The 20254-nt window shown below is 37.5% G+C and overlaps 1 non-coding gene across 1 annotated transcript; it reads left to right on the forward strand.

Moving 5' to 3' along the window:
* The first annotated feature begins 6045 nt into the window (after nt 1-6045).
* LOC118483443 lies at nt 6046-6152 on the forward strand. Its single transcript, XR_004870731.1, has one exon. It is a non-coding gene; the product is annotated as a small nucleolar RNA R71 (small nucleolar RNA).
* Nucleotides 6153-20254: the final 14102 nt, after the last annotated feature.

Consider the following 20254-nt stretch of genomic DNA (forward strand, 5'->3'; position numbering starts at 1 on the left):
ATCTGGCTCATTTGCTCCTTTTCAACCTCTGTTGTCGGACATTGGAATGAACCGAAAACATCTCCCTTAACTAATGGAGCGACGGAAGGTTTGCACTGTTGCATGTTATAACGTGTAAGGACACAATCTATGTAAGCCTTTTGAGACAATCCTAAGATCCCTTTGTGTCTATCTCGGTGAATTTCGATGCCAATGACGTAAGAAGCATCTCCGAGATCCTTCATGTCGAAGTTATGCGAGAGTAACCGCTTCGACTCATGCAACATGTCTAAACTATTACTTGCCAATAGAATATCATCTATATAAAGGACAAGTATAGTAAAGTTGCTCCCACTCATCTTGAGGTAGGTGCATTGATCCACTTGATTCTTTATAAAACCTTGTTTCTTCATGACTTCATCAAACTTGAGGTACCATTGACGTGATGCTTGTTTTAAGCCGTAAATGGATTTCTTCAACTTATAGACTAGATGCTCCTAGCCTTCAGGTTTAAAGCCTTCAGGTTGTTTCATGTAAACATATTTGTCCAAGTCTCCGTTAAGGAAAACGGTTTTAACGTCCATCTGATGCAGCTCTTAATCAAAATGAGCTACTAGGGCCATTAAGATCCTTAATGAATCTTTATGAGAGACAGGGGAAAACGTCACTTGATAATCAATTCCCTCTTTCTGAGTGTAGCCCTTTACAATCAATCTCGCTTTATAGCGTTCAACGTTCCCATTCAGATCCAGTTTTGTTTTGAATACCCATTTACATCCTATGGGTTTGACACCCTTGGGTAATTCTACCAAATCCCAAACATCATTTTTCTTCATGGATTCATGCTCATCAATCATTGCTTTATTCCATTCAGAAGACTGATGCGGATTGGTGTGTATATGGAATTAAGTATATTTTAAGCCCTTTTTACACGTTAGTCAAGTCTTAAATTTATAAAACAAGATATTTTACTAGCACCAAACACACATATGGGCAAGTGCACCCATCGTGAGCGTAGTATAGTGTTGGCAAGATACCGAGGTCGTCCAAGGACACAAGAGCTTTTAGTACCGGTTTATCCTCAACGTCTAATCAAATCAGAAGTTTAGAAAAAAGGTTTTAAACTAGAAAAATAAAAACTAACTAAAATGCTGAAAAATAAAATAAAAATAAAAAAACAGATAGACAAGATGAATCACGTGGCTCCGACTCGTGTATAGTGTAACCTTTGATTATTTTCGCACTTTTGCACTTTTTAAGAGATTATCTTAGTTATTGTAGTAGGCCCCTCTTTTGAAGGTGACGTTACCCTCAACCCAGTAGTTTGAGTCAGCAAGGATACAATCCTAAAGGGTCGGATTATTGAAAGATAATTAATTAAGTTATTAATGCATATTGTGGTAGGCCCCTGTTTTGAAGGTGAGTTACCCTCGGCTAAGTAGTCTGAGTCAGCAGGGATACAGTCCTAAGTAGCCGGGTTAAAATATTAATAGTAGTTTAACATATGAGGGGATCAAAGAGTTTGGACCCCCGCCATCCAATACCGATGGGTATTGAAGGAGGTCCTACTAAATTTGACCCAGGTCCTTTGCAGGATCTATACACTGAACAATGGCAAGACTCTTACCAAACCGTTCCCTTAACCCCCGACCAGGTAGCCAACATACCTCCATATAGACCGTGGAGATATGAATGGTGAAAATCTTTTATTTTTATATAGACAGTAAAATAATGCCAAGACACCACGGACAAACGATAAGGAAGAATCACCTTCAACATAAGAAACTAGTTATTAAAGTCATTAATACATAACCAAGTAAAAAGTGCGAAAAGATTAAAAATAAAAAGTATTACACTAGACACTTGTCTTCACCAAGTGATGTAAGAGGCTTAGGCAAACATGGCCTTTGATTGTCAAGAACTCTTACGATCAATCTTGGATCCCGAGACGACTCACACACTCTATGATGGACAATGGATGATGGTGGTGGATGATGGTGGTGGGTGGTGGGTGAAGTGTGAGAGAGGTGGTGTGCCAAGGGATGAGTTGCAAGTGATCCAAGCACTCCTATTTATAGGCTGAACAGAAGCTCGGGCACGGCCTCGTGTCCGTTGGGCACGGCCCCGTGTCCATCCTTCTCTCTTTCTTCATTAATTGCAGTTTGTCTGCATTAGTTGACCACGCCCCCGTGTCCGCTGAGCACGACCCCTTGTGAAGAAACATATCTGTACTATCAAGATTTGCCTGGATTCTACGAATCTTATAGTTGACCACGGCCCCGTGTCCACTGAGCACGGCCCCGTGGTGGGCGATGGAAGCTTCTACAACGTTGTCTTTTCTGCTGACACTTGGGCACGCCCCCGTGCTCACTGAGCACAGGGCATGTTCAGCCTTCTGTTCTTTTGTTTTGCTTGGGAAGATGCTGTCGGGGGGTCGGGCATGCCACGTTTGTTCCTTTTCTTGTATTTATGTTAGATTTAGCTGCCTTTTTGCTTCTTTTGTTCATTTGAGCTCATTTAATCCTGAAAATACAAAAGGAAGACAAAAACACACTTTTTCCAACATTAATACTAAAAAAGGGTTAGTTTTTATGCCGCAATTGATGTAATTTATATGTTACATTTTGTGCACATCAAATACCCCCACACTTGAATCTTTGCTTGTCCTCAAGAAAAACTCTTTATAATGTGGCTTTACACTCCCAAATGGAATGGGTAGAAGAGAAGGTTTTTGGGCTTGTCATAGAGTGTCGGGATTTCCAAGATTCTTTATTAAGTTTTATTTTTATTTATTTACAATCCTATTCGTCATGATTTATTAAAAGCGTTTCATAAGATAAATTACTTATTAGGGCATAACATGCCTTTTTAAAATTTCATTTATATACGAGTTCACATACCTCATGGGGGATCACTCAACACTCGGCCGAAGGTGTATTTTTCGTGAATCACTCGAGAGCGGCATGGAACTTACTCCTACCATAAGCTTGCCAAGCAATCAATCCTCCTCCTTTTTAACTATATACCTTTCTAAATATCAAGAGGACTTTTTGGGTGAAAGGTTAGGCTTGGGCTAAAGGTGGGTGGTTGGGTTAGTGGTTAGTAAAAGGGCGAAAAGCGTAAAAAGCGTCGGTTTTCATAAGACTTGATATTTTTCATAACTTTTTATTTTGATGAAGCATTTCAAACAAAGTTATTTTTGATAAACTTGTTTGTTTATTTCTTTGACTTCATCATCATCATCATTTTTTTTTAATCAAGTCATACTAAAAACCGAGCTTTGTTACTAAAATAAAGGGTTTAAAAAGGAAAAAGGTTTAGGTGGGTAAAGGGTGTTTGGTTTGGGTTATGAAATGAAAAGGTTTAGGCGGTTAACTAGGGGGATTTTGGGTAGGTGGTAAAAAAAAGAAAAATAATGGTGTAGAAATAAAAAAGGTTAGTCCTAATGCCTCCATCATTTACTTACTCGGGTTTAAGTTGGTAAGGATCGGGAATGTATCGTTGTGGCAAGTTTTAGAGTTGTAAGAACGAAGCGGCTATTCACACAAGAAACGAAAAATGAGCATTTAGTTTAAAGATATGTATTTGTATGCTCAATAAAGGCTCAAAACTCACTTTTGTGGGAATGGGTTTTTATGTGATCAAGTATATATAATCAAATTTTAACTAAGCTTGCCACGCCGTTTCATCATTTTCTTATGTTGGTTCTTTTTATCATGACGCCATCGGTTGTAAATTTGTAAAAATATAACCTTTTTAGAACTTGAAATTCCCATCTTAAACTTAGACAAGTAAAAAAAAATGGAAAATTTTTGAAAAAATTTGGGGTGATTAGCGGTTCCAATAGATTTTGTGTAAGGCTTGTTAATTAGGACTTGCAAGATTCAAAGTTTTAGCATCCCCCCCACACTTAAATTACACATTGTCCTCAATGTGTCCCAAAAATAAGTTTTTAGGTTGATTGAATGTGTGAAAAAGCAAAATTGTCTGTTACTGGGCATCTGGACACGGCCCCGTGGTGTCCGGGCACGGCCCCGTGTTCAGGTGCCAGTAACAAAAGTTTGTAAAAAAGAAACAGAAGCCTGGACACGGGGGCATGTTCAGTGAGCACGCCCCGTGTCCAGTTACCTGAACTGGGCATTTTCTGCAGATTGTGCAGCACGGGGCCGTGTTGGGCGGGCATGGCCCGTGCTGAACTTGCTGTAACGAAGAAAAATTTGTCGGATGGCTCCGTTTTCGTGTATGGGTCGCTGGTGCAAGTTTCCCTTGTTATCCTTCACCATCCCGAGTGTGTTTTATTCCTGAAAATTAAAACTAAACTAGAAAACATAAAAATTAATCTAAACTAAACTAATGATAGTTCCGCGGAATGCCTCCGTGGTGCGCCACATTTATAAGGGTCCTTGGCTAGACCCAAAGCATTATCATATGTTACCCAAGTGGGATGTTTTGCATCCCATGCTACACCGTCGGAGAGCATCATTCAAACTTGAGTTAATGACCTTCATGTAGTTGACCGAGTCTTCGTCTTCTACTCTTTTTCCGACTCCAAACTTTACTTCCTCGTCCCCAACCCTCAATGTTAGTGTTCCATCATTCATATCTACCACTGCTTGGGCTGTAGCTAGGAATGGCCTCCCTAGGATGACTGGTACTTCGGTATCTTACTCCATATCTAATATGACAAAGTTGGCCGGGAAGACAAATTCGCCGACTTTGACCAATAGATTTTTAGCGACACCTTGTGGATATTTGACGGATCTATCGGCGAGTTGTGTACTTATTTTTGTAGGACTTGTTTTTCCCAAGCCGAGTCGATTGAACATTGATGAGGGCATGAGGTTGATGCTTGCCCCGAGATCTGCTAGTGCATTACGAATGGGAGATTTCCCAATCGAGCAAGGAATTGTGAAGCTTCCGGGGTCAAGCTTCTTTTGCGGAAGTTTATTGAGTAGTAAGGCTGAGCATTCTTCGCCTAAGTTAACTAATTGCAATGATTCAATTTTCCTTTTATGAGTGAGGAAGTCCCTCATAAATTTTGAATATTTAGGCATTTGAGTTAGGAACTCGATAAATGGAATATTAACATGCAATTGTTTTAGTAAATTTTCGAACTTTGCGAATTGCTCATCGGTCTTTTGACGAATTAACCGACCGGGGTATGGAACCAGATGAGTCTTAGCCGGTTCTTGAATTGGTGGAGAAACCTTCTCTTGTTGGGGCGCGGGTGGAGTTGGTTGTTTAGATTGGCTTCTTTCAGTTGGTGGAAGTGGAGCATCTTCAGGACCCACGGTTCGGTTTCTCAATGTTATGAGATGTACTTGCGCCTTTGGGTTGGTTTCGGTATTACTTGGTAACGCGCCTTGTTGTCTCTCAGAGAAATTTTGAGCTAGTTGATTTAATTGTTTTTCAATGTTTTGAATGCTAGCTTGTTGATTTCTAAAATTCGATTCCAATTGTTGAAATCGATCCGAGTTTTTCTTTTCGGTGTCGGAGATGAGGCGAGATACAGTATCTTCAAGCCTTTCTCGTCCACCTTGTTGTTGAGAAAAAGTTTGTAGTTGTTGAAAGTTAGTTCGTTGGTTTTGTTGGTTACTACTATTGCCGAGATCTCTCCAACCAAGGTTAGGGTGGTTACACCATCCTTGGTTGTAGGTACCCGTTGGAGGACCCGACGACCTAGGTCTATTATCAATGTAGTTTACCATTTTTGTTTGATCATCTAATTCTTTCATACAACTCCAATTTTCATGTGGTCCACCACACCCCTCACAAGCCATTACCGAGACCGTTTTTGTCATTTCTAACTTTTTGATTTTTGAAGAAAGGGCCTCGATTTGGGCTTGCAAAGAAGTGCTTTCATCAACCTTATGGGCGCCCAGGGCAATAGATTTATTGCCTCGGGGAGTGTGCCACTGAAAATTGGTTTGAGCAATTTCCTCAATTTGATTATATATTTCATTTGGGCGACGATTACCTAAAAGTCCCCCAGAGCTAGAATCAAGGGTTTGTCTTGTGTGTGACAACAACCCATTGTAGAAAGTGGATACTTGTTGCCATACCGCAAGGCCGTGATAAGGACACTTACTTAGTAGCCCCTTGAACCTTTCCCAAGTTTCATATAAGGATTCCCCATCCTCTTGTGAATATGTATTAATTTCAGTAATTAATTTAGCCGTTTTAGCCGGAGGGAAATACTTATATAGAAACTTTTGAGCTAGTTCATCCCAGGTGTTTACCGAGCCAACTGGGAGGGTATTAAGCCAAGCCTTAGCTCGGTCTTTTAGTGAAAATGGAAACATACGAAGGCGGATGGCGTCGTTTGATGCCCCATTGATCCAAAAGGTATCACATATTTCTAAGGAATTAGTAATATGTAGATGAGGATCCTCGTCCGCAAGCCCATGGAAGGTTGCGGAGTTTTGAAGCATTTGTATCAAATGTGGCCGAAGTTCGAAGTTGTTGGCTTCGACATTCGGTGCATTGATAGCGGCGCCGAGATTACCTACGGTGGGGCGTAGGTAATCCATGAGGGTACGCTGGTCCGCCATTGGAAGTGGGTCTCCTGAAGCTTTCTCTTGGTTTTTAGCTTTAAGTCTTTTTCTGAGAAAGCATTCGGGTTCTTCAAGAGGTTCTTTTATGTCTCTACTAGAACTGGAGCTCATATACTACGTAGAAATTCGTGGCTCCTGGGTTCCTAGTCCTGCAATAAAAACAGAAAAGAACGTTGGTCAGAAGGTTCACCACGGCCCCATGCTCAGCTGAACACGGCCCGTGGTCGGAGATACAGTGATTGTTTTCCGGATCCCTGTTAATGGGGAGTTGGACACGGCCCCGTGTTGCACCGACACGGCTCCGTGCTCAACTGTCTGTAACTCGGAAAATAGAAACTGCCAGTCATAATGCTAGGCACGGCCCGTGTCCGACCAGGCACGGCCCGTGCTGAGCTCTGCTGAAGCTGAAAATTACGAAAATCCTAAAAAAAACAGAAAAATTTAGAAAAAACGATTAGGTCATTGATTCCTAACTTTCTTAAAATCTTTGTGTCCACGGCAACGGTGCCAAAAACTTGATGCAGATTGGTGTGTATATGGAATTAAGTATATTTTAAGCCCTTTTTACACGTTAGTCAAGTTTTAAATTTATAAAACACGATATTTTACTAACACCAAACACACATATGGGCAAGTGCACCCATCATGAGCGTAGTATAGTGTTGGCAAGATACCGAGGTCGTCCAAGGACACAAGAGCTTTTAGTACCGGTTTATCCTCAACGTCTAATCAAATCAAAAGTTTAGAAAAAAGGTTTTAAACTAGAAAAATAAAAACTAACTAAAATGCTGAAAAATAAAATAAAAATAAAAAACAGATAGACAAGATGAATCACGTGGCTCCGACTCGTGTATAGTGTAACCTTTGATTATTTTCGCACTTTTGCACTTTTTAAGAGATTATCTTAGTTATTGTAGTAGGCCCCTCTTTTGAAGGTGACGTTACCCTCAACCTAGTAGTTTGAGTCAGCAAGGATACAATCCTAAAGGGTCGGATTATTGAAAGACAATTAATTAAGTTATTAATGCATATTGTGGTAGGCCCCTCTTTTGAATGTGACGTTACCCTCGGCTAAGTAGTCTGAGTCAGCAGGGATACAGTCCTAAGTAGCCGGGTTAAAATATTAATAGTAGTTTAACTTATGAGGGGATCAAAGAGTTTGGACCCCCGCCATCCAATACCGGTGGGTATTGAAGGAGGTCCTACTAAATTTGACCCAGGTCCTTTGCAGGATCTATACACTGAACAATGGCAAGACTCTTAACAAACCGTTCCCTTAACCCCCGACCAGGTAGCCAACATACCTCCATATAGACCATGGAGATATGAATGGTGAAAATCTTTTATTTTATATAGACAGTAAAATAATGCCAAGACACCACGGACAAACGATAAGGAAGAATCACCTTCAACATAAGAAACTAGTTATTAAAGTCATTAATACATAACCAAGTAAAAAGTGCGAAAAGATTAAAAATAAAAAGTATTACACTAGACACTTGTCTTCACCAAGTGATGTAAGAGACTTAGGCAAACATGGCCTTTGATTGTCAAGAACTCTTACGATCAATCTTGGATCCCGAGACGACTCACACACTCTATGATGGACAATGGATGATGGTGGTGGATGATGGTGTTTTGATGGTGGTGGGTGGTGGGTGAATTGTGAGAGAGGTGGTGTGCCAAGGGATGAGTTGCAAGTGATCCAAGCACTTCTATTTATAGGCTGAACAGAAGCTCGGGCACGGCCCCGTGTCCGTTGGGCACGGCCCCGTGTCCATCCTTCTCTCTTTCTTCATTAATTGCAGTTTGTCTGCATTAGTTGACCACGCCCCCGTGTCCGCTGAGCACGACCCCGTGTGTAGAAACATATCTGTACTATCAAGATTTGCCTGGATTCTGCGAGTCTTATAGTTGACCACGACCCCATGTCCGCTGAGCACAACCCCGTGGTGGGCGATGGAAGCTTCTACAACTTTGTCTTTTCTGTTGACACTTGGGCACGCCCCCGTGCTCACTGAGCACGGGGCGTGTTCAGCCTTCTGTTCTTTTGTTTTGCTTGGGAAGATGCTGTCGGGGGGTTGAGCATGCCACGTTTGTTCCTTTTCTTGTATTTATGTTAGATTTACCTGCCTTTTTGCTTCTTTTGTTCATTTGAGCTCATTTAATCCTGAAAATACAAAAGGAAGACAAAAACACACTTTTTCCAACATTAGTACTAAAAAGGGTTAGTTTTATGCCACAATTGATGTACTTTATATGTTGTATTTTGTGCACATCAAGACTGATCACTGCTAATGGCTTCATTATAAGAGATAGGATCATTGAGCTTTCCGGCATCCTCTTCAGTCAGGTAGATAACATAATCATCCCAATTTGGAAGCCTTCTTTGCCTGGATGACCTCCTGAGTTGATTATCGGGTTCAACACTGTCTTGGTTTTGAGCGTTTGATGTGCCTTCATTATGAGGTATAATGGGTTCTGATTGTGAAGGTAAATTTGGAGTTGGTGCAGTAGCTTCAGGTGCAGTAGTTGCATTGGGTACAAGAGGAGTAAACGGAGTAATGGTAAGTGACGAGTCTCTCCCCCGCGTCTTGTACTTCTTGCAATTCTTCGTAAAGGTTGGTACTGCTCCCACTGACCTTGAAATCTTCCAGGAACGTATCACGCTTGGTTTCAACAATACGGGTGACATGGGAAGGACAATAGAAACGATAACCCTTTGAATGATCAGGATACCCGATAAAGAAACAGATAACTGTTTTAGGGTCAAGTTTCCTTAGGGAAGGATTATAAAGTTTTGCTTCAGCAATGCAGACCCATACTTTCATATATTTAAGACTCGGTTTCCTTCCTGTCCAAAGTTCGTAAGGAGTTTTAGGGACAAACTTAGAAGGAACTCTATTGAGAATGTGAATAACTGCTTTTAACACTTCAGTCCAGAGAAATAATGGTAAATTAGTGTTGACTAACATACTACGCACCATGTTCATAAGGGTACGGTTTCTTGTTCTGCAACACCGTTCTGTTGAGGTGTGCCAGGCATGGTGTATTGGTTCACAATCCCCTGGCCCTTAAAAACTCATAAAATGGACCAGGAGCTTGACCCACATCAGTATCTCTTCCATAATATTCACCGCCTCTATCTGATCTCAAAACTTTAATCTGACGATCTAATTGCTTTTCAACTTCAGCTTTATAATCTTTAAAAGTTGTAAGAGATTCAGATTTTTCCTTAATAAGATACAAGTACATGTAGAGAGAATAATCATCAATGTAAGTGATAAATGAAGTATGTCCAGTTATGCCAGCGATTTGGTAGGAACCACTAATGTCAGTATGAATGAGTTCGAATAAATTAGAGCTCCTAGTGGCACCTTTCTTATTCGCTAATGTCATTTTACCTTTAAGACATTTGACACATGTTCCAAAATGAGAGAAATCGAGAGGAGGTAAGACTTCATCGTTTATGAGATGATTTAATCGTTCTCTTGAGATGTGGCCTAAACGTTGATGCCACAACATGGATGAAGTCTCTAAGTCTCGTTTCTCTTTCATCTTTGTGAGTGATTTATTAATATTATATGACAACAAAGATTTGGAAAAGTCCTCATTTAGTTCTAATCTATAGAGACCACCATCCAGAATACCAGTACCAAAAAGAACAGAATCATAGAGGATAGAGAGTTTGCGATGACCATGGGAAACAACAAAACCGTCTATATCTAACTTTGGTCCTGATACAAGGTTCCGAGTTACCTTCAGAACATATAAGGTATCATACAGTTTAATACATAAACCAGTTTTCATAAATAATTTTAATGTTCCAATGGCCTTCACTTCTAATTCTCGATCATCCCCAACCTTAAGTGTTCTTTGGTTTCTTCCCAGCTTCTGGATTGAAAGGAATCCCTGAGTAGAGTTGGTAACATGAACCATAAAACCAGAATCAAACCACCAAGAATTAGTAGGAACATTGAAAAAATCGTTACCTTTCTTGCCAGTCACTCCTTAAAGTCAAGGCATTCCTTCTGCATATGTCCTGTCTTTTTACAGAACTTGCAGTGGATTTTGCCTTAGGAGTTCTTAGAGCTAGAAGGTGCACTTGTATTAGGATTGGGCCCTTGGACTTTAGAAGCATCCTTTCTTTAATAATTGTTCTTCCTCTTCTTAGAGTTGGAGGTGGTGAAGTTAGCAACATCAGTAGTGCGATCCATCTTCATACGCTCTTCCTCCTGTACGCACATAGCGACCAGCTCACTCATCGTCCATTTGTCCTTCTGAGTGTTGTAATTGATCTTGAATGCTTCATAGGACGAAGGAAGCGAAGTAATGATGAAATGAACGAGGAAACCATCACTGATATCCATGTCTAGCCCCTTCAGCTTATTGGCCATGTCATTCATCATCATGATGTGTTCGCGAATGCCGCTCCTCCCATCATACTTTGTTGTCACCAGCTTGAGGATAATAGTACTAGCGTGTGCTTTAGACGTCTCCTTGAATTGCGCCTCCACAGAAGCCAAGTAGGTTTTAGCATCATCAGAATCAGGAATGGCTCCTCTGATTGCATTGTTTATGGACTGCTTCATAAACATGAGAGACATACGCTTACACCTAGTCCACTTTTCATGAATCATCTGCTCAACAGCAGTACTTTGAGGAGTAAGGTCCGCTGGCTTATTCTCTTAGAACATAATTGAAGTCCAGCAATCTAAGCGTAAGCATGAGAGAGTCCTTCCATGCAGCAAAGTTATCACCAGTCAAAGGTGAAATCCCGCAATTGGGTGCTGATAGTGGAATAAGATGAGGGAATTATGATACTAATCAAGAAGTCCTAATGTGATCTAAGGGCATGTTATACTAAGGCACGCTTAAATAATGACCATTTTAATCATGAAGCTGTGATATTGTCTATTACTAACATCAAAATAATAGACTTAGTTAAAATTCTACTTAAACAAAGACAAATCAGCTTTGGCCAGAAGTGTAATCATCTAAGCATGTGTGCAAAGTGATCATGACAACTCAGCTTTGGCTAGAAATGAGACAATCACTTTAGTTATGCACTTGTTTAGTATGCTATACATGAATGAATTAAATCAGCTTTCAGATATTAAGACATTCACGTTTATGATGCATACTTAAACATAGCTTTCGTAATACTTGAACGATAAATAGATGTATCAAATCAGCTTTGGCTAGAAATGATACATCAGAAGCTCATTCAAGTTAAGCCATTTTGGTTTTGTTAAACATTATCTGATTCTGATTAATTAACTAAGTATTTACAAAACCAATTATTTAATAGCAAACCACCTGCACGGGGTTCGGGGCGAAGCCCCGAGCTAAATTTTAGTTCACACTAACAACTCAATAAAGTAATGAGATTTTGAGTGAGATCTCGACTCAGTTATGAGATCTCGACTCAGTTATGAGATCTCGACTAAACTTGAGATTTCGAGTGAGATCTCGAGTAAGTTTTCGAGTAAGATTTCGACTCATTATGAGGTTTCGAGTCACAGCAACCTGATTGCGAGTCACTAATGCCATGAGTCGCAACAACCTGATTGTGAATCACTAATGGCAGTCACAACCTCACTCGAAACCGAGGTTTCAAGTGATGAAGATTGATGCCTTAATGAGATTTCGACTTCATTATGGGGTTTCGAGTTGCAACCACCTGATTGCGAGTCGAAATCTCAGTCGCAATCTCAGTTGTCCTCGTATTTAGTGAGATTTCGAGTAGAAATCTCAATTGGAACCTTAGTCGAAACCACCTAATCTCAAAACTTATTCTCCAAGTCTCGAAATCTGCTCATCAACAGCTGTTAGTGGAGATAAAATTGAAAATTCAAATTTTTAGGGATTTCTAGATATGGTTTCCTGTTTTAATGATGATATAATTTTATCAAAATATTTCAAAAATTTTATCTGTAGATCTAATAACAGTTTTCAAAAATTTTTTAAGAGATAAAAACGGATCAAAATAGGGGAAAATATCCAATAATCCAAATTATATTTCAAAACATAAAGGAATTTCGAATTTTCATAAGAACACATGATGAACCCTAAAAAATAAAAACATGATTCTGGAACCCGAAACTTGAAAATTAAGGCTTCTAAACAGATTTCGGACATAAAAATTAACCCATATTGGTTTCGAGTCAAATGATTAACCAACTTAGTCTTTCGAAACGGTGATTTCGATAATATTAAAAAGGGACTCGAAACCGGCTGTGATGGTTATTAAGTTTTCAAAACTTCTGTTTTCCAGATTTCAATCCCAGAATAATAGATACGAAAACATAACTAATTAATCAACATATTCTCTGATACCACATGTTGATCAGTTTTGTTTTAGATGTAATGGAAAACATGAAAACATACCCGTGATTGCAGACAGACCAACAGAAAATCCAGTGAGGGATGATGCCATCGAGTTCGACATGTTTGTCAGTGTGATCTGGTTCCTCCTTAGGGTGCAATCTAATGATGGTGAAGATTAAAACCGATAAAACTATAAAAGGATAGTATTTCGTCTTTAATTTAGATTCAAGGGGTATATGGTAATTTTATAATTAATTAACAGATAAATATAAAGCTTATTAGCAATGAACAAATAAAACGAGAAAATTGGATGTTGAAAATGTAAAAAAGAAAACTTGAAGGAGGAAATCCAATAGGAGAGACTATCCGTATAAGGGGGCGTGGCACTCCTCGGGTAGCAGCCAACGAGTTTAAACTCGAGCCAGCACACCGCTGCCACCCCCGCATGTAGGTTTGGCGGGTTCGGGCTGCTAGCACGAGTACCCGCTTGAGAATTGTATGGTTTGCGATGTTTTTGACCGTTGACCCTTTTAACCGTTTATAACTTAAAAAAATTTCAAATTAAAATATTTTTACCATTCTCAGTTTAACCAACCCATTATATCTATTCAATCCACAAAACTCTCTCAAATTTGTATTTTCATATGCTAAAACCCGTTCTATCTTCCCCATCTATAAAACTCTCATCTTCAAATATGGCATCAATCCCGTGGATCGAAGAGGAAGACACCGTGTTAGCGTTGTCTTATAGTGATCCGTCCATTTAAAATTAATTGGACATGGATCAGATCACGATCCATTATGTTGGATCATGGATCGGATCATGATCCATTTAAGTAGGATCATTAATGGATTGGATCATGGATCGGATCATGATCCATTTAAGTAGGATCATTAATGGATTGGATCATGATCCAATCCATATTCATCCATTGACAGGCCTACATGTAGACTCACTTTTTGCCAGATCTGAATCAACATTGGCCAAACACTCAAAGTTTCTACCTTTGCTAGATAACAACCTTTTATCCGAGAAAAGTCTTAGACCAATATGTAAATGAGCATTAGTAGGAGAATCGTTATGTTGACTCAGAAATTCTTATACCTTACAAATTCAATGTGCTTGTACAGGAGCTCAATCATTTAAACCAATTACATTTTTGGCTTTTTTTTTAGTTTCTTAATTACTTTTTAAAAAAGAGTTGTAATGGAGTCCATCAAACATATTTTGTTTTTTTATTTTTTATAATATAATATTTTAATATTATGAATTCATTTTGATTAGATTGCGTTTTGCGTTTATAAATTAAATAATACAATATTTATAAAATTCCAAGCATTTTATTGCAATGTGCTTATTTTTATTTGTGTTTATACATAAATTTTATTTGAAACAGAGTTATACACGTAATATAAAATGATGTCGTTTACCTTTTTTCGTTATTTAAGCAATATAATACAACATTCTATAAGCCGGTTAGCTTTTTCGTTATTTGAGTAATATATTATGACGTTTAATAACATTTTGAACATATCATTGTGATGTGTTTGTTTTTATCTACTATAAAATTTTATTTGAACGGATATAAATACCGGTGTTGCATTTAGTTTTATGGTTTTCTCAATATGGTGATACATAATTTATTGAGTTGTTTTATATACAATTACATCTTTTACCTTTTTTGTTATCCGGGTAACATAACATACAATTTTGAATACGTTGTTGCAACATGCTTATTTTTATATACGATTCGATAGAACTTTTGATCGAATGGGTAAAAATAGTTGATTTTTTTTGTTTTTACGAGGGTGAACCGAGCCAATATTGTTCGAACTATATCAGTACCAGTATGTATTCATTTTTATGCTCTTCTCTATGTTGCGGTATAAAAGTGATTGAAAATAAAGTTGTATTGGTAATAGTGTTTATTTAGTATCGTAAGTTCGTATGCTATAGCGAGTGATACTAACCGAACCAATGCCCACCCGAATAACATCGATACCGGCATTTGTTTCTAAAGTTTTCGATCAATGCAAAATACGTGCTGATATCCTTTTGAGCGTATCTCTATTTGTAGTTATACCGAGTGCATGTATCATACATTCATACCTATACTTTAAAGAACCGAGTCGACGCCGGCCGAAAGCTCGCTGCTAAGCATGGGAATCCAACTAGTTAAACAACATAAGTCAGTTTGGTTAGGGAAAGATATATCAATTTACCAATTCATTTTTGAAACCCAATTATACGTGTTAACATATTTTCATTTTTATCACATTAAGAGGTAACAATATAATGTTGTTTATCAACTGGAATACTAACCGGTTTTCTCCTAGACATACCAAATTTAGAAAACAATTACAAACAATATTTTCTTTGGAACACACAAATACCATGATCATAATACAAGACTTCCATTCCCAAAACCATTTCGATTTTCCTAAATCATTTATCATGACTTTTGAACTTAGAAAACTCTTAACGTCACTGATTTCATGCAAATTATTTTAGTGGTTATTTTGTCATCAACATACACTAGAAGTACAATTAACACATTACTTTTAGATTTGATATGCAAGGAATGATCATAAGTACTTTGAATTGTTGGATTAGTATGCCCAAATAATGACATCTTATAACACTGCTACTAATGTAGACCTAAATAGTTACACAATAGCAATGAGTAGATTAGGTTGCTCCTTTAGGGTCACTTAATGAATAACACAAGTGATCAAATAGTTTAAAGGAGTTTAATTATCCATACGAATCACAAATGTGAGATATAATCTTTAGAATTACCATCGTTGGCAAGCGGGGGCCTTTGCTATCCGGTCGTCGCTGCTTTCGCCGCCTCTACCACCGTTGTTGACTTCAACACCGTTTCTTGTTAAAAAATATATTACATAACTCATTGTTTCAATTTCATTTATTTTATATAACATCTCATTGTGTTACTTATAATATTTATTTCTTATGTTTACATATAATGACACAATGAATACAATGGATCTGGATTGCTGCGAGTGGGCTTGGACATGACTAAGTGGGCTTGGACTTCTGGAGCTTGTGTAAAGGAGGTTATAACAGACTTAACAACTCAGCTAACAACCCAGCTATCTTTCCGGGTCAAGTCGGTGTTATTTGGATCTATTAAGAGAAGTGTGTGGTTCATTTTCATCTTATCTCAGATATTTTGTTTGTTTCACTCTTGTCTTCTCGCTTCACTTTCTATCTCTAGGGTTTCGTAGTTTGATCTCGAGTTAAGGTCTCGTTCTTGTTTAAATCCTTTGTGAGTGAGTCCGATCATCGTGTTGATGATCAGTAAGTGTTAGTTGTGAAGTTGTAAGTCTTATATCTGATTTCATAGTTCTGTTGTTCTTCGATTGATAATAAAAGAGTTTTTTCTGTGATACATGTTGTCTTTGACATGGTATCAGAGCATTTGTGATGCTCTTTGGGTTATTGCTTCCGTTGTTGGATCAGGTCTTTGTAGATCTTGGAATTAGGGTTTCAACATTTGTGGTTTTTTATAGATATGTTGTGTTCGTGGTAAGATCTCCCCGGATCTGTATTGTTGGTTATGAGGAGACATCGTGAAAGGATAAAGGAGCTCTAGATTTGAGTTCAACCCTTGAAGGTTGTAAAACTCAGATCTCATTTTGGAAGCTGTTGTTTCTTGTTTCCAAGTTCAATCAAGAGAGATTGTAAAATATGGAACAAGAACTGGAGAAAACCCTTTCTAGGGTTTTGCTATTCTGGTGAGATCTCTCATTTTTATTGCTTTCGTTTATTTTAGTTCTTGCATATTTAGGCATACTGTTGTCGGGGTAGTGTGGACCGGTTTGATTGATTGGGACACATAACGGGTCATCTCCTGTTGCATTTACGCTGTGTGTTTTGATTTCTTGTTGATTACTGGTTTGATTGAATCTTGTTTGTTGACTGGTATTTGGTGTTATCTGTGTTGATTTCTGATTTGGTGAATCTTGTTTGTTACCTGCTTTTTACTGTGGTTATTGTAGGTGTTTAGATCGATTAGCATAACAGCTTCTGTGCAATGACTTGGGTAGGCACCTATTGAGTAATGATCCTACCATCTGGACACTAGCACCGTTTCGCTAAGTTTGTGATTGTTGTTTGATCTTTTGTTTGTATACTTGGTGTATCAGACTTGTTGTAGTTTTACGTGTATATTGTTTTCATGGCTGAGGTTGAAGGTAATCCTTTTGCAACATTGATTAGCAAACTTGAACCAAGTAATCCTCTATACTTACATCCTAGTGATACCACGAACTTAACTATAACAAGTATAAAATTAAAGGGTACAGAAAATTTTACAGTTTGGGCTAATTCTTTAACGTTAGCTTTAAAAGTTTAAAATAAGTATGGATTTATTGATGGTTCATGTGAAAAATCTTTAACAGATGAGGTTTTAGCTAATCAATGGGAAAGATGCAATTTGGTTGTGTTGACATGGATTCTTAATTTTGTTTCAGAAGAACTTTTCTTAGGTCAAGTTTATTCCAAACTTGCATCTGAAGTTTGGAAGGACTTGAAAGAAACGTATAATAAAATAGATGGGTAAGTAGTATTTGATCTATATCATAGAATTAATTCATTTAGTCAAAATGGTCAATATGTGTCTGAATACTATAATAAATTGAATGTTATGTGGAAACAATTAGATCAAAATTTACAACTGCCTTCTTGTACATGTCAAGCTTCAAATGAGTTTAATAACTTTAGTCATATGATTAAACTCATGCAGTTTCTTATGGGTCTTGATGATACTTATCAGTCGGTTAGGACCACTCTGTTAAATAAAGAAATTTTACCTTCTGTTAAGGAAGCTTTCTCAATAGTATCAAGGGAAGAATCACATAAAAATTCTTGTAACAACAGTATTAAAAATAATCAAACAGTTGGTTTTTCATCATCAAATCAAGGTTCTGATGTTACTAAGAGATTCAATAAAATTTCAAATCAAAATTTGAAATGTACACATTGTAACAAAGTTGGTCATACAATTGATAAGTGTTTTGAGCTGATTGAATATCCCTCTTGGATGAAGCCACCAAGAGGGAATCAAGGTAGAAAGGCTAGTTTGAGTAATAATACATTTGTAAATGAATCTAATATTCCTGTGACTTCTTTGACTTCTGATCAAGTGGCTAAATTGTTGAGTTTGTTAAAGGAAAAAACACCTGAATCAACACAGAGCTGCAATGTTTCATGTGAGTTTTTTTTGTTCTAATGTGTTTGTCAAACCTATATATTCGTTTGGGAATAATATTGGGGAAGGAACTAGTTGGATAGTTGATTCAGGGGCAAATAATCATATGGTAAAGTCTGAAAATGATTTGTCAGATTATGTGGATGTTTCCAATTTGAACATTCAAGTAAAACATCCTAATGGCACAAGTGCTCTTGTAACTAACATTGGTTCTTTAAAACTGGTAGGTGGAGTTGTTTTACATGATGTTTATGTTGTCTTTGAATATTCTGTGAACCTAATATTAGTTCATAAGTTGACAAGAGATAATAAACTGTATGTTGGGTTTGATGAGCATAAGTGTTATATACAGGACTTATTAACAAAGAAAGTCCTGGTGATTGATAATCAAATAGAGGGACTTTATGTATGTGGAAATACTGTTGTGTCTAATGAGGTGTGTTCTAATAGTATTAGTTTACATAAACTGTGGCGTGCTAGATTAGGACATCCTGCTGATCAAGCTGTTAAAGTGTATAAAGATACTTTAAAAATCTCATTTGTCTTTAACCATAGTCCTTGTGAAGTATGTCATATAGCTAAGCAACATAGAGACCCCTTTTCTTTAAGTGACCATAAAGTACCCATTTAGGGGAATTGGTCCATTTGGAAGTGTGGGGGGCGTATAGAGTTGCTAGTAGAGAAGGACATAAGTTCTTTTTACTATAGTTGATGACTATTCCAGGGCTATTTGGGTTTGTTTATTAAAAAAACAAAACAGAAGTGTTTGAAAATATTCAAAGCTTTGTAAACATTATTCAAACTCAGTTTAAACAAACTGTGAAATGTTTTAGAAGTTTAATGGTTCTGAATTTGTAAATAATCAAATGTCTAGGTTTTGTAAACTTAAAGGAATAGTTCATCAAACTACATGTGCATGTGCATGTACACCTCAACAAAATGGAATTGTTAAGAGAAAGCATAGGCACTTGCTAAATGTTACTAGGGCTTTACTATTTCAAAGTAATCTACCTGTTAGGTTTTGGCATGAGTGTGTTCTAACTGCTGCTTATCTTATAAATAGGACTCCATCCTCTGTTCTTTCTGGCAAAACTCCGTATGAGTTGATTCATAAGTTTAAACCCTTCTTAAACCACTTGAAAGTGTTTAGATGTTTGTGTTTTTTGTACAAATTTAGATGAAAGTAATAAACTAAATAGTAGAGCAGAAAAGTGTCTTTATTGGGTATTCACATGAGGAAAAAGGGTATAAATTGTATAGTCTTGACACAAAAGTAATAATTTTTTTCAAGAGACGGTAAGTTTTATGAAACAATTTTTCCTTTCAAAGAAAAAAACTGTATTTTAATCTTATGATTCCAACCCTTTTAAAGACATAAATGCTCTTAATTTTTTTTTTTTTTTGATTTGTATGATAACACAGAATTCAAACATCTACCACATGTGGATGATCCCAATGATAATAGAAGGGATCAAGGTGAGTCTGATGTGGAAACACATGAAATTCAGCAGTCGGAGATACCTGACACACCCAATGTCACGACTGATACTCAATAGACAAGTGGGAGTCATGTATCACCTGACATAGTAGAACCTGTGGTTACCACAGATGAAATTCAACACACTTCTGAGGGTGACACAGAAAATTCTGATGTGTCTATTTTACCTAGAAGATGTATAAGGTCTTCTGTTTTTTCCTAAGAAACTTGATGACTTTGTTGTTGATAGCAAAGTCAAATATGAGATTGAAAAGGTTATTAATTTTTTCAACTTGTCTATTGAGAATAAGTCATTTGCATTGATCTTGTCTAAAAGTATTGAACCCAGTACCTATAAAGAGGCTTTGCATGATCCTAATTGGATTAATGCTATGAATGATGAAATAAATGGTTTACATAGAAATAATACTTGGGATATTGTAGACAAACCACCTAATAGAAGTATAGTAGGATGCAAATGGATATATAAAATCAAATATAAGGCAAATGGTGAAATAGATAGGTATAAGGCTAGGCTAGTTGCAAAGGGGTTTAGCCAGAAGGAGGGGATTGACTATGAGGAAACTTTTTCTCCGATTGTTAAACTTGTTACTGTTAGATGTGTTGTGTCACTTGCTGTTCAAAATAACTTCCAATTATTTCAACTAGATGTAAATAAT

This window comes from Helianthus annuus, chromosome 10 (genome assembly GCF_002127325.2).
Source record: "Helianthus annuus cultivar XRQ/B chromosome 10, HanXRQr2.0-SUNRISE, whole genome shotgun sequence".
Lineage (NCBI taxonomy): Eukaryota > Viridiplantae > Streptophyta > Magnoliopsida > Asterales > Asteraceae > Helianthus > Helianthus annuus.